The 15,227-nt window shown below is 28.4% G+C and overlaps 1 long non-coding RNA gene across 1 annotated transcript; it reads right to left on the bottom strand.

Annotated features, from left to right (window-relative positions):
• Nucleotides 1–8,244: 8,244 nt before the first annotated feature.
• LOC146901021 (uncharacterized) lies at nt 8,245–10,429 on the bottom strand. Its single transcript, XR_015021035.1, has 2 exons — nt 10,287–10,429; nt 8,245–8,579 (listed from the first exon to the last, which is right to left on the bottom strand). It is a non-coding gene; the product is annotated as an uncharacterized LOC146901021 (long non-coding RNA).
• Between the last annotated feature and the right edge of the window lie 4,798 nt (nt 10,430–15,227).

Genomic DNA, 15,227 nt, shown 5'->3' with positions numbered 1-15,227 from the left:
ATCAATCAATCAATAGTATATATATAAAGTGAGGTTTTTTATGCCACATGTCACTTCCACATTCATTCTCAATATTTTTATTATTTTTTCTATTTTATTTAACATAAATATCTCAACAAACTTCTTTTGATCTTATGCACTCAGTATTTTTTATCTCAACAAACTACACATCAATCAATCAATCAATAGTATATATATAAAGTAAGGTTTTTTTATGCCACATGTCACTTCCACATTCATTCTCAATATTTTTATTATTTTTTCTATTTTATTTAACATAAATATCTCAACAAACTTCTTTTGATCATATGCACTCAGTATTTTTTATCTCAACAAACTACACATCAATCAATCAATCAATAGTATATATATAAAGTAAGGTTTTTTATGCCACATGTCACTTCCACATTCATTCTCAATATTTTTATTATTTTTTCTATTTTATTTAACATAAATATCTCAACAAACTTTTGATCTTATGCACTCAGTATTTTTTATCTCAACAAACTACACATCAATCAATCAATCAATAGTATATATATAAAGTAAGGTTTTTTATGCCACATGTCACTTCCACATTCATTCTCAATATTTTTATTATTTTTTCTATTTTATTTAACATAAATATCTCAACAAACTTTTGATCTTATGCACTCAGTATTTTTTATCTCAACAAACTACACATCAATCAATCAATCAATAGTATATATATAAAGTAAGGTTTTTTATGCCACATGTCACTTCCACATTCATTCTCAATATTTTTATTATTTTTTCTATTTTATTTAACATAAATATCTCAACAAACTTTTGATCTTATGCACTCAGTATTTTTTATCTCAACAAACTACACATCAATCAATCAATCAATAGTATATATATAAAGTAAGGTTTTTTATGCCACATGTCACTTCCACATTCATTCTCAATATTTTTATTATTTTTTCTATTTTATTTAACATAAATATCTCAACAAACTATTGATCTTATGCACTCAGTATTTTTTATCTCAACAAACTACACATCAATCAATCAATCAATAGTATATATATAAAGTAAGGTTTTTTATGCCACATGTCACTTCCACATTCATTCTCAATATTTTTATTATTTTTTCTATTTTATTTAACATAAATATCTCAACAAACTTTTGATCTTATGCACTCAGTATTTTTTATCTCAACAAACTACACATCAATCAATCAATCAATAGTATATATATAAAGGAAGGTTTTTTATGCCACATGTCACTTCCACATTCATTCTCAATATTTTTATTATTTTTTCTATTTTATTTAACATAAATATCTCAACAAACTTTTGATCTTATGCATTCAGTATTTTTTATCTCAACAAACTACACATCAATCAATCAATCAATAGTATATATAAAGTAAGGTTTTTTATGCCATATGTCACTTCCACATTCATTCTCAATATTTTTATTTATTTTTCTATTTTATTTAACATAAATATCTCAACAAACTTTTGATCTTATGCACTCAGTATTTTTTATCTCAACAAACTACACATCAATCAATCAATCAATAGTATATATATAAAGGAAGGTTTTTTATGCCACATGTCACTTCCACATTCATTCTCAATATTTTTATTATTTTTTCTATTTTATTTAACATAAATATCTCAACAAACTATTGATCTTATGCACTCAGTATTTTTTATCTCAACAAACTACACATCAATCAATCAATCAATAGTATATATATAAAGTAAGGTTTTTTATGCCACATGTCACTTCCACATTCATTCTCAATATTTTTATTATTTTTTCTATTTTATTTAACATAAATATCTCAACAAACTTTTGATCTTATGCACTCAGTATTTTTTATCTCAACAAACTACACATCAATCAATCAATCAATAGTATATATATAAAGTAAGGTTTTTTATGCCACATGTCATTTCCACATTCATTCTCAATATTTTTATTATTTTTTCTATTTTATTTCACATAAATATCTCAACAAACTTCTTTTGATCTTATGCACTCAGTATTTTTTATCTCAACAAACTACACATCAATCAATCAATCAATAGTATATATATAAAGTAAGGTTTTTTATGCCACATGTCACTTCCACATTCATTCTCAATATTTTTATTATTTTTTCTATTTTATTTAACATAAATATCTCAACAAACTTCTTTTGATCTTATGCACTCAGTATTTTTTATCTCAACAAACTACACATCAATCAATCAATCAATAGTATATATATAAAGTAAGGTTTTTTTATGCCACATGTCACTTCCACATTCATTCTCAATATTTTTATTATTTTTTCTATTTTATTTAACATAAATATCTCAACAAACTTCTTTTGATCATATGCACTCAGTATTTTTTATCTCAACAAACTACACATCAATCAATCAATCAATAGTATATATATAAAGTAAGGTTTTTTATGCCACATGTCACTTCCACATTCATTCTCAATATTTTTATTATTTTTTCTATTTTATTTAACATAAATATCTCAACAAACTTTTGATCTTATGCACTCAGTATTTTTTATCTCAACAAACTACACATCAATCAATCAATCAATAGTATATATATAAAGTAAGGTTTTTTATGCCACATGTCACTTCCACATTCATTCTCAATATTTTTATTATTTTTTCTATTTTATTTAACATAAATATCTCAACAAACTTTTGATCTTATGCACTCAGTATTTTTTATCTCAACAAACTACACATCAATCAATCAATCAATAGTATATATATAAAGTATGGTTTTTTATGCCACATGTCACTTCCACATTCATTCTCAATATTTTTATTATTTTTTTTATTTTATTTAACATAAATATCTCAACAAACTTTTGATCTTATGCACTCAGTATTTTTTATCTCAACAAACTACACATCAATCAATCAATCAATAGTATATATATAAAGTAAGGTTTTTTATGCCACATGTCACTTCCACATTCATTCTCAATATTTTTATTATTTTTTCTATTTTATTTAACATAAATATCTCAACAAACTATTGATCTTATGCACTCAGTATTTTTTATCTCAACAAACTACACATCAATCAATCAATCAATAGTATATATATAAAGTAAGGTTTTTTATGCCACATGTCACTTCCACATTCATTCTCAATATTTTTATTATTTTTTCTATTTTATTTAACATAAATATCTCAACAAACTTTTGATCTTATGCACTCAGTATTTTTTATCTCAACAAACTACACATCAATCAATCAATCAATAGTATATATATAAAGGAAGGTTTTTTATGCCACATGTCACTTCCACATTCATTCTCAATATTTTTATTATTTTTTCTATTTTATTTAACATAAATATCTCAACAAACTTTTGATCTTATGCACTCAGTATTTTTTATCTCAACAAACTACACATCAATCAATCAATCAATAGTATATATATAAAGGAAGGTTTTTTATGCCACATGTCACTTCCACATTCATTCTCAATATTTTTATTATTTTTTCTATTTTATTTAACATAAATATCTCAACAAACTTTTGATCTTATGCACTCAGTATTTTTTATCTCAACAAACTACACATCAATCAATCAATCAATAGTATATATATAAAGTAAGGTTTTTTATGCCACATGTCATTTCCACATTCATTCTCAATATTTTTATTATTTTTTCTATTTTATTTCACATAAATATCTCAACAAACTTCTTTTGATCTTATGCACTCAGTATTTTTTATCTCAACAAACTACACATCAATCAATCAATCAATAGTATATATATAAAGTAAGGTTTTTTATGCCACATGTCACTTCCACATTCATTCTCAATATTTTTATTATTTTTTCTATTTTATTTAACATAAATATCTCAACAAACTTCTTTTGATCTTATGCACTCAGTATTTTTTATCTCAACAAACTACACATCAATCAATCAATCAATAGTATATATATAAAGTAAGGTTTTTTTATGCCACATGTCACTTCCACATTCATTCTCAATATTTTTATTATTTTTTCTATTTTATTTAACATAAATATCTCAACAAACTTCTTTTGATCTTATGCACTCAGTATTTTTTATCTCAACAAACTACACATCAATCAATCAATCAATAGTATATATATAAAGGAAGGTTTTTTATGCCACATGTCACTTCCACATTCATTCTCAATATTTTTATTATTTTTTCTATTTTATTTAACATAAATATCTCAACAAACTTTTGATCTTATGCCCTCAGTATTTTTTATCTCAACAAACTACACATCAATCAATCAATCAATAGTATATATATAAAGTAAGGTTTTTTATGCCACATGTCACTTCCACATTCATTCTCAATATTTTTATTATTTTTTCTATTTTATTTAACATAAATATCTCAACAAACTATTGATCTTATGCACTCAGTATTTTTTATCTCAACAAACTACACATCAATCAATCAATCAATAGTATATATATAAAGTAAGGTTTTTTATGCCACATGTCACTTCCACATTCATTCTCAATATTTTTATTATTTTTTCTATTTTATTTAACATAAATATCTCAACAAACTTTTGATCTTATGCACTCAGTATTTTTTATCTCAACAAACTACACATCAATCAATCAATCAATAGTATATATATAAAGTAAGGTTTTTTATGCCACATGTCATTTCCACATTCATTCTCAATATTTTTATTATTTTTTCTATTTTATTTCACATAAATATCTCAACAAACTTCTTTTGATCTTATGCACTCAGTATTTTTTATCTCAACAAACTACACATCAATCAATCAATCAATAGTATATATATAAAGTAAGGTTTTTTATGCCACATGTCACTTCCACATTCATTCTCAATATTTTTATTATTTTTTCTATTTTATTTAACATAAATATCTCAACAAACTTCTTTTGATCTTATGCACTCAGTATTTTTTATCTCAACAAACTACACATCAATCAATCAATCAATAGTATATATATAAAGTAAGGTTTTTTTATGCCACATGTCACTTCCACATTCATTCTCAATATTTTTATTATTTTTTCTATTTTATTTAACATAAATATCTCAACAAACTTCTTTTGATCATATGCACTCAGTATTTTTTATCTCAACAAACTACACATCAATCAATCAATCAATAGTATATATATAAAGTAAGGTTTTTTATGCCACATGTCACTTCCACATTCATTCTCAATATTTTTATTATTTTTTCTATTTTATTTAACATAAATATCTCAACAAACTTTTGATCTTATGCACTCAGTATTTTTTATCTCAACAAACTACACATCAATCAATCAATCAATAGTATATATATAAAGTAAGGTTTTTTATGCCACATGTCACTTCCACATTCATTCTCAATATTTTTATTATTTTTTCTATTTTATTTAACATAAATATCTCAACAAACTTTTGATCTTATGCACTCAGTATTTTTTATCTCAACAAACTACACATCAATCAATCAATCAATAGTATATATATAAAGTATGGTTTTTTATGCCACATGTCACTTCCACATTCATTCTCAATATTTTTATTATTTTTTTTATTTTATTTAACATAAATATCTCAACAAACTTTTGATCTTATGCACTCAGTATTTTTTATCTCAACAAACTACACATCAATCAATCAATCAATAGTATATATATAAAGTAAGGTTTTTTATGCCACATGTCACTTCCACATTCATTCTCAATATTTTTATTATTTTTTCTATTTTATTTAACATAAATATCTCAACAAACTATTGATCTTATGCACTCAGTATTTTTTATCTCAACAAACTACACATCAATCAATCAATCAATAGTATATATATAAAGTAAGGTTTTTTATGCCACATGTCACTTCCACATTCATTCTCAATATTTTTATTATTTTTTCTATTTTATTTAACATAAATATCTCAACAAACTTTTGATCTTATGCACTCAGTATTTTTTATCTCAACAAACTACACATCAATCAATCAATCAATAGTATATATATAAAGGAAGGTTTTTTATGCCACATGTCACTTCCACATTCATTCTCAATATTTTTATTATTTTTTCTATTTTATTTAACATAAATATCTCAACAAACTTTTGATCTTATGCACTCAGTATTTTTTATCTCAACAAACTACACATCAATCAATCAATCAATAGTATATATATAAAGGAAGGTTTTTTATGCCACATGTCACTTCCACATTCATTCTCAATATTTTTATTATTTTTTCTATTTTATTTAACATAAATATCTCAACAAACTTTTGATCTTATGCACTCAGTATTTTTTATCTCAACAAACTACACATCAATCAATCAATCAATAGTATATATATAAAGTAAGGTTTTTTATGCCACATGTCATTTCCACATTCATTCTCAATATTTTTATTATTTTTTCTATTTTATTTCACATAAATATCTCAACAAACTTCTTTTGATCTTATGCACTCAGTATTTTTTATCTCAACAAACTACACATCAATCAATCAATCAATAGTATATATATAAAGTAAGGTTTTTTATGCCACATGTCACTTCCACATTCATTCTCAATATTTTTATTATTTTTTCTATTTTATTTAACATAAATATCTCAACAAACTTCTTTTGATCTTATGCACTCAGTATTTTTTATCTCAACAAACTACACATCAATCAATCAATCAATAGTATATATATAAAGTAAGGTTTTTTTATGCCACATGTCACTTCCACATTCATTCTCAATATTTTTATTATTTTTTCTATTTTATTTAACATAAATATCTCAACAAACTTCTTTTGATCTTATGCACTCAGTATTTTTTATCTCAACAAACTACACATCAATCAATCAATCAATAGTATATATATAAAGGAAGGTTTTTTATGCCACATGTCACTTCCACATTCATTCTCAATATTTTTATTATTTTTTCTATTTTATTTAACATAAATATCTCAACAAACTTTTGATCTTATGCCCTCAGTATTTTTTATCTCAACAAACTACACATCAATCAATCAATCAATAGTATATATATAAAGTAAGGTTTTTTATGCCACATGTCACTTCCACATTCATTTTCAATATTTTTATTATTTTTTCTATTTTTAAAAACCAATATTTTATTTAACAAAAATCGGGTTTTCGGGTTACTTGATCGGATTGCTCCGAAACATCCCCAGAAAATCAGAAAAAATTCAAGGACCATGACTCCCGTAGAAGGGACTTCTTACGGGACTCCGCCCCTCAAAATCCAAAATTCCATGTTTAGACCCATTTTTCATTTTTATTAATTTTTCATTTTTATTTGATTTTTAGAATTTTTTGGTACTATTTTTTATATTTTTATGATTTTATTTGACAGGTTTTTAGCATTTTTTACTTAGTTTTTTGTTGTTTTTAAAAGGAAAACTCAAAACTATTGAAATGTGAGAGAGTCTGATGGCTGATTATACATAAGAATTGTCCGTATTATAAAATCCGAAATAGTAAACATGAATCCAAATTTTAAAATCCGGAATGCACAAGGACATTTTTAGAAATTTTACAGGGCGCGGGAGAAGGCAATAGGGGGGGAAAGTAATAGTCCATGTTTAAAGGACCCAAAACTATTACCACTTGGACTAATTCATTATTGATTTTGTTACACTTTTTATTCTTGCATTGGACATTCATCTTCATTTATATTTATTTTTAATTTTTTTTGAAATATTTATATTTATTTTTATGATATTATTATAATTGTAAATTTAAATAAATTCAATCTAATATACTGACACGTGTATTCGTGCACACAAACTTATAAAACTTATTTAATATCTAACCCGGGCAACGCCGGGTATCTAAACTAGTATGAATATGAAACAATGAATCAAATATGTTATACTAGAGTCAGTGGAAAATGGACAAAAATTTCAAATGAATTTAAACCCTATTATGAAGAAAGAAAATCGAAACAATTATTAAACCTGGACTGTGTAGGAAATCCATACGAAATTTTAGAAAAATGGTCTAATGACCTGATCATCTTTTTAGCAACAAATGAAAGATTTAGTAAAATAAATCTAATGGATTTTAAGAATTTAATAGCCAATAGAACACCAAGAAATGTGCAAAAAAAATTAACAAGTATTGAAGAAGAGACTTGACAACAATATGCTAAAATGGTAGAAAATAATCAACAATTCGCTAAATTAATAATGAAATTTGTGACACCCTTAATCCCCAAATGCAATAAATCATTTATTCGAAAGAGTTTAAGATATCACGTCTTCTTTTTCTCAAAACATGCATAATTCGGTTTTCATAAAACTCGCAGCGGAAAACAACATCATAAATATCTCAACAACATATAACAATCTCAACAACCATGTCTCAGGTCTTATAATACATCACCAACAGTATCTCAAATCTCATACATAATAAACAACAAGTCTCAGCAACAACATAAATATAACATTAAGTCCCGACGCTCCTAATCAAAGCCTAATCTAGACTCCAAGCAAAAGATAAAGAGGTAGCTCCAAGCTAAGCCTCAAGCACTCACAAGCAAAATGAACTTAAACCTGCACGTCGTCTACACCATTTTTTAAAAATAGTGAGGCGGTCAAGCAAACGACCACTGGGGTTAGATATCATTCACATAATAAGATATAAGCATAAAAATAGCATTCTAGGATTCCAACTAATTCATGCATATATATATATATATATATATATATATATATATATGTATATATGCATATTCATAATTTCTAGAATACTAACATCATGTGAATAAAATTGATCATAACAAATCCAAGCATATTTTCATTCTTTAATCATCATCAAAAGTTCATCATCTTAACGACATTGTCTCAAATATATTAATATCACCAATCAACATTACATGTACATGCTTTCAACATCATATAATGCATATACATTTATCACCAAATCAACAACAGATCATCAAAACAAAGAAGCAATATCACTTCATAAGCACAAATCACATAATAGACGAACCATCACCCACATCACAATAACCAACATGTTATACACCTAACTATATTTGGTTCATTCTTATTTCATCATGTTATCATGAATACAAAGTCATTTGCAAATTATCAAATCATAATTCCTTATTTCGCCGAAGTTCGTCTATTTTCACAAAATTCGTCTATTTTTAATTATTTCACCAAATCAATGATTCAAGCCCATACACACCTTCATGTTACCCCTACATGTTAATTGATATCCCATAAGTTCAAACATAGCATTATCTTTCCACAAAGTTTGTCTATTTCGCAAACATTGCAAAATTCATCTCATTTTCTCCATTTCTCAAAATCCTTTCATTTTTAAAGTATAGCTATGTTAAACCACTCATAAAAGCTCAATTACACTTCAATGAAATAAGTTTAGGTATTTGAGACTCATTGGGATGCATATCGGACCTTAAAAATACGAAAATCGACTTTATGGGACCCTGCACACTGCGTACGGTTGTGCAGACCAAGTGCGAATGGTTGACACGGTCTGTGCCTACAACACGCACGGTCGTGCGTGACTGACATCACAACATTTTCAAAAATTCATTTTCGCGTGCGGGAGTCTGTTTTCAAAACCGTTTTCGCTCCCAATCGCACCAAACGCGTCCCAAACACTTACACCATTTATACTCACTCAAAAACATTGTTTCCTAGCCCAAAACAACTTAATTCAATTCTTCCAAAATCACTTATTTCTCAAAAGTGCTTAAATTGAATTTTAACCCAAAAAACCAATTTTCTCCCAAACGATTCCACACCCAAAACCTTTGATTCAAAATAGAATTTCTAATCAATCTAAATCAACACAACAACCTCATTAATCCATTCAAAATCATCAAAATCATAATTCTCCTCTTTTAACCCATTTTCACAAAGTCTCATAAAACACAACAACTTAACCAAACAATCACATTTACCACACTCAAATTCATGGATTCTCAATACAAATACATACCCAATAACATTTAGAGCACATATGTCATAATTTCAACAATAATTAACAACAACATCTCCATTTCCACCAATTTAAGCTAGAATTTCAAAGTAAACAACTTAACATATATCAACAATGAAATTCATGCTTCAGCAACAATTTTCCAACAATTTTCACATACCCAAAATCATCTTTTAACTCCAAGAACGAAAATCAACATACAAACTCATTAATTTCACAATTCAACAAAGACAAACATGACACAAAAGATAAAACATGATTATAGCTTATATTATAGAGAACAAACCTATCCCCTTACCTCAAATTCCCTCAGCTCTAGCTAAAACTTCACTCCCTTCTTGAATCCTAGCTTGCTCTTCTCTTTACTTCACTTGGGTTCTTCTCTTTTATTCTATTTTCACTTTTCTCTCAATTCTCTCTATTTTTCTCTAGACACCCTTTTTTGTGAATGTGTGCAAATGAGAGTCTAACCCTAATTTTCACTAGTGTTATTCTTTTATACTCTAACTAATGGGCTAGGTCATCTCATCTTATAATGGGCCTAGTGTCTCTTACCACTCAATTAAAAGACTATTACTTTTCCCACCTCATCCATTTCTCGCGCTCCCTATTTTTTTTCTTCCAAAAATGTCCATGAGATTTTCTGATTTTAAAATCCGAACTCGTGTTTTCCTTTGTTATAGGGTGAAAAAAAAATGAGTTTTTCACCAATTCGGATTTTATAATCCGAAAAAATCCGAAAATCTAAAAAAATAGGGCGCGTTACTTGATTTTTTGGATTATAGAATCCGAACACCACCTATTTTAAGGGATATAATCCGAAAAAATCCGAAAATCTAAAAAAATAGGGCGCGTTACTTGATTTTTTGGATTATAGAATCCGAACACCACCTATTTTAAGGGAAAAACAGTTCAGATTATATAATCTGAATTGTATTAGCACAAATTATGAATATGTTTGTAACATGGACATTCATTTTAAGGACAATATTAATTTTTCTAACTCTCATCCTTCTGTTTTGGGTCATTGTTAGTTGTTCTTAGTCAAAAATCGGGTTTTTGGGCTACTTGATCGGATTGCTCCGAAACTTCCTCAGAAAATCAGAACTAAATCAAGGATCAAAACTCCCGTATGTAACAGCCCGATTTTCGCTAGAATTATTTTAATTATTTATTATGTGTGTTTATATGTGCTCATATGTGATTAATTTTCTCTGTGTGTATTTTATCCGGGATTGGTAGATTTTGGCTTAAGAAGGGTATTTTAATCATTTTGGACTCAAGGGTATTTTAGTCATTTTACGATGAGGATTATTTTTAGTAGTGTTTTGAGTGAGAATAATTATTTTTACTAAGTTACTAGTGAGTGGGGTAATTAAATAGGAGACGGTAACTATTCATTATTTTTATCCGTAAGTGAGTAGAAACTCGGTGAATTAGTTAGTGAGAACTTTAAGCCCATTAAGACAATTGAGGGTTGATCCCATTTATGTAAAGCCTATATAAACTTTAGTCTTAAGAGAAATTAGGTCTACACACTCATTTTCACAAACATTGAGAGAGGTAGAGAGAGAAAGAGCTAGAGAAAGGAGAAAAGGGTTTGAAGAGAAGAAGAGCTTGGAGAGGAAGAAGTGGGTAGCGATTGAGGAGAAAAAGTGAAGCCAAGGCTAGGATTGTGCTTAGTTGAGGTAAGGGGGATGGTACTCACTCATAATTTAAGTTATAATCACTTTTTCTACTTAATTCTATGAGCGCTTATTTTATGAATTGTGCTTTTTGTGAATTTAAATGATGAACTTCGTGTTCTTACTTTGATACTAAATTTGGGTATTCGAAATTGATGCTAAACATGTTGTTGATGTTGAATTTACATGTTTGAATTGTGGTTACATGAACCTTTGTTGATTTTTGCTCAAATTGGTATAAAATGGTGTTGTTGTTGTTGTTTGTTGATGAATTCATGTTTAAATGATGATGTGGCTGTTGTGAGATGTTGTTGTTGTTGTTGTTGTTGTTGAATTATACTATGGGTATTCCAATTTGTGAGGTTGTGGTTTGAATTGTGAAGTTGTGTTAAGTTTTATGTGTGAAGTACTAAAATGAACTTTTGATGAACGAAGTTGTGGACTGAAATTTTGATGTTGTTGAATGAGTTAAACCTTGTGGAATTTCTTTTTTTATGTTAAGGTTATGTTAGTTGAGTCGTTTGGGAGTGTGAAAAATCGACGTTTAAGCGTCTTTGAAAATAAGTGATTATGTGAGATTCTGGAAAGCTATTTTGGGATAGTTGAAACTTTAATTTCTCTGTAGAATATGATAGAGCTAAGTGTCAGGAGCGCGTAGGCGAAAACGGCATCGAAAACGGATTAACGGTTTGAATTTTATGCGCGAAATGGTGAAAACGGAAAAATCGGAAAATTTGTGCTGTCAAACGAGCACGACCGTGTGCCCTACAGGCACGGACCGTGCGTGTGGCTCGACATTGAGCTGCACGACCGTGCGTAGGCACGACCGTGCGTGATGTCAGACTTTCAGTTTTTGTGTTTATGTGCATTTTTCACCCATTTCTGTTTTGAATTGGCTTTTGGTGTAAACATGAAATTTTTAGATAAAGATGTTGGATTTCCAATGGCTTTGGTTTGACTTGAAAATAATTTTTAGATTTTACGTTATGATGAAAATACTCCAAGTAGGTTTGGTGAAATTCCACGAAAATTCAGCTTAACTATTTTTAAGTCAACCCAAAACTTATGGTTGGTTTCCAAACCTCAAAACTCTAGTACTAGGAATTTAATTAGGATGTTTAAGAGTATTTAACCTATGGAATGATGGATCAAACTTAGTTTCTTTTGATAATGAATTGGTTTTGCAATATGATAAAAATGAGACGAACTTTGCGAATTTTAAGAATTTGTCGTATTTGGCCGGTGAAATGCACATGTATACACTATTGCACTCATATTTGATTTACGTGTATACATAGTTGAGGAAATTGAACTTATTTACTTGGTTTTGGAGATTTAACCGGAAAGGTGGGAATTTTACCGAAATAGACAAACTTGGTGTGATTTTGTGATTTCTTGGAATTGGCCTAGGATACTCATATGCCTAAGCTACTATGAACATATGTGAGTAATGCATATGCTTTGTTGAGGCAATTGAACATATTTTCTTAGTTTTTGGTTGAATTCTAGAATTGTTTTAAAGTTGTGAACAATAGACGGATTTTATCGAATTGTGTCCTAATGGTATGATAACTTAAGGAATGTCTTGTAATCATGTTTATATGATTAGAGTATGATGAAATGAGGGTGAGTTGATGTTTGTTTTGATGAATTCTTTAATGTTGACTTTTCGGTCAAGGTGTTGACTTTCTTTGAAAGTGTTGACTTTTGATTACTATGCTAATGATGTTAAATTTGATGACGGTGTTTTGTGTCGTTGTTTATGTCGATAAATTATAACATGATAAATATGTTGTTGGTTGTTGATGTGTTGAACTCATACATGCTAATTGGTGATGACATATTGGTGGTGTTGCATGTATGAAAGGTGTCGGTGTTATGTCGGTGAGTTGTTGTATGAGTGTATGCATAGTTGTGTCATATGTTCATGCATTCATAAGTATTCAGAGGCGATGTTCAGAGGTGATGGTTATGATACTAATATGTATCAGGAGGCGACGTTTTGAGGTGACGACCTTGACGATGATTCGGTACCACATGCATATAGAAGTTGGGTCTAGGCGCATTGCATGATTTGACATGAGTCATAGTGCTTATGAGCTTTGTGATTGTTGTGATTGGTGATTTGTATATTTGATGAGTTGTATACTTGTGAGTTGCATAATCTTTGTGCTTTGTAGAAGCATTAAATGTTGATGAACTTGTGATAAGGTGAACCCATATATGTTGATGGATTATGTTGATATCGATCTATCATTTTGCTTGTTTTTTGAAGTTTAATTCGATGATTACCTTCTCATTCGATTATGCTTAATTATGAATTGTGGACTAATCCCCAGTGGTCGTTTGGTCGACCGCATCACTGTATTTAAATATGGTGTAGACGGTGTGCAAGATTAGCTTATCTTTTCTTGGTGAGTAGCTGGAGGCTAGCTTTGGAGCTACCTCGTCTACCGCTTTTGGAGTCTTAGTATAGGGCTCTGATTTAGGATGTCAGTCTTTCTTTATTTTGGTGTTGACTATTTTATATGTGGTTGAGACTTTGTTTACTCATATGTTGAGTCTGGAGATTTGTTTTGGTGATGTATTGTGATGGTTATGACATGGCTATTTGGAGATGTATGTTAATTATCCGCTGCGATGTTTTTGAGAAATTTTTATGCATGTTTTCTTTTGAGAATTATTGAAGACGTGATGTCTATTTCTTGAATATTTGTAATATCGCGTGTGTAATCGCTTTAATAGAAGTAGGGCGTTACACCGTAGAAGGGACTTCTTATGGGACTTGGCCCCTCAAAATCCAAAATTCCATTGTTTAGACCTATTTTTAATTTTTCATATTCTCAGAAATATCCGAAAAAATTTGCATTAGTTTTATTTTATTTTTAGAATTTTTTGTTTGTATTTTTATATTTTTATGATTTTATTTGACAGATTTTTAGCATTTTTTACTTTGTTTTTTTTGTTATTTTTAAAAGCAAAATTCAAAACTGCTGAAATGGGAGAGATTCTGATTGCTGATTATACATAACCATATTTCGGATTATAAAATCTGAATTCACTTTGAATGTTTTCAGATTTTATAATCCGAAAACCCGATGGCACTTTTGGAAATTTTACAGGGTGCGTGAGAATGCAATTGGGTGGGAAAAGTAATAGTCTAATTAAAAAGTTACTACTCACTTAACTCATTAAATATCTCATTAACTACCATCTCAAAATAATTACTTCAAGTTATTACCAATCTTAGCAAAAATAACTATTCACACTAAAACACTAAAATACTCTTCATTCTAAAATCACTAGTTTACCGTCGCTCCTCAAATGACCAAAATACCCTTAGTCCTAAAAATGACTTAAATACCCCTCTCACCTAAAAATCCACTAATCTCAATTCAAACACACAAACAAACAATTAAACACATATAATAATAAATAATAAATAAACCTAACGAAAAACTGGCTGTTACAAAATACATGGCTGTTTACACTAGGCAACAAAGGAATCCTTACTCCAACGCCTACAATCCAGGCTGGGCAGAACATCCAAATTT

This window comes from Medicago sativa, chromosome 8, assembly GCF_051527215.1.
Source record: "Medicago sativa cultivar Bolivia chromosome 8, Bolivia_mono, whole genome shotgun sequence".
Lineage (NCBI taxonomy): Eukaryota > Viridiplantae > Streptophyta > Magnoliopsida > Fabales > Fabaceae > Medicago > Medicago sativa.
Note: the sequence above shows the minus strand (reverse complement) of the source record. Positions and strands in the feature narration are given on the sequence as shown.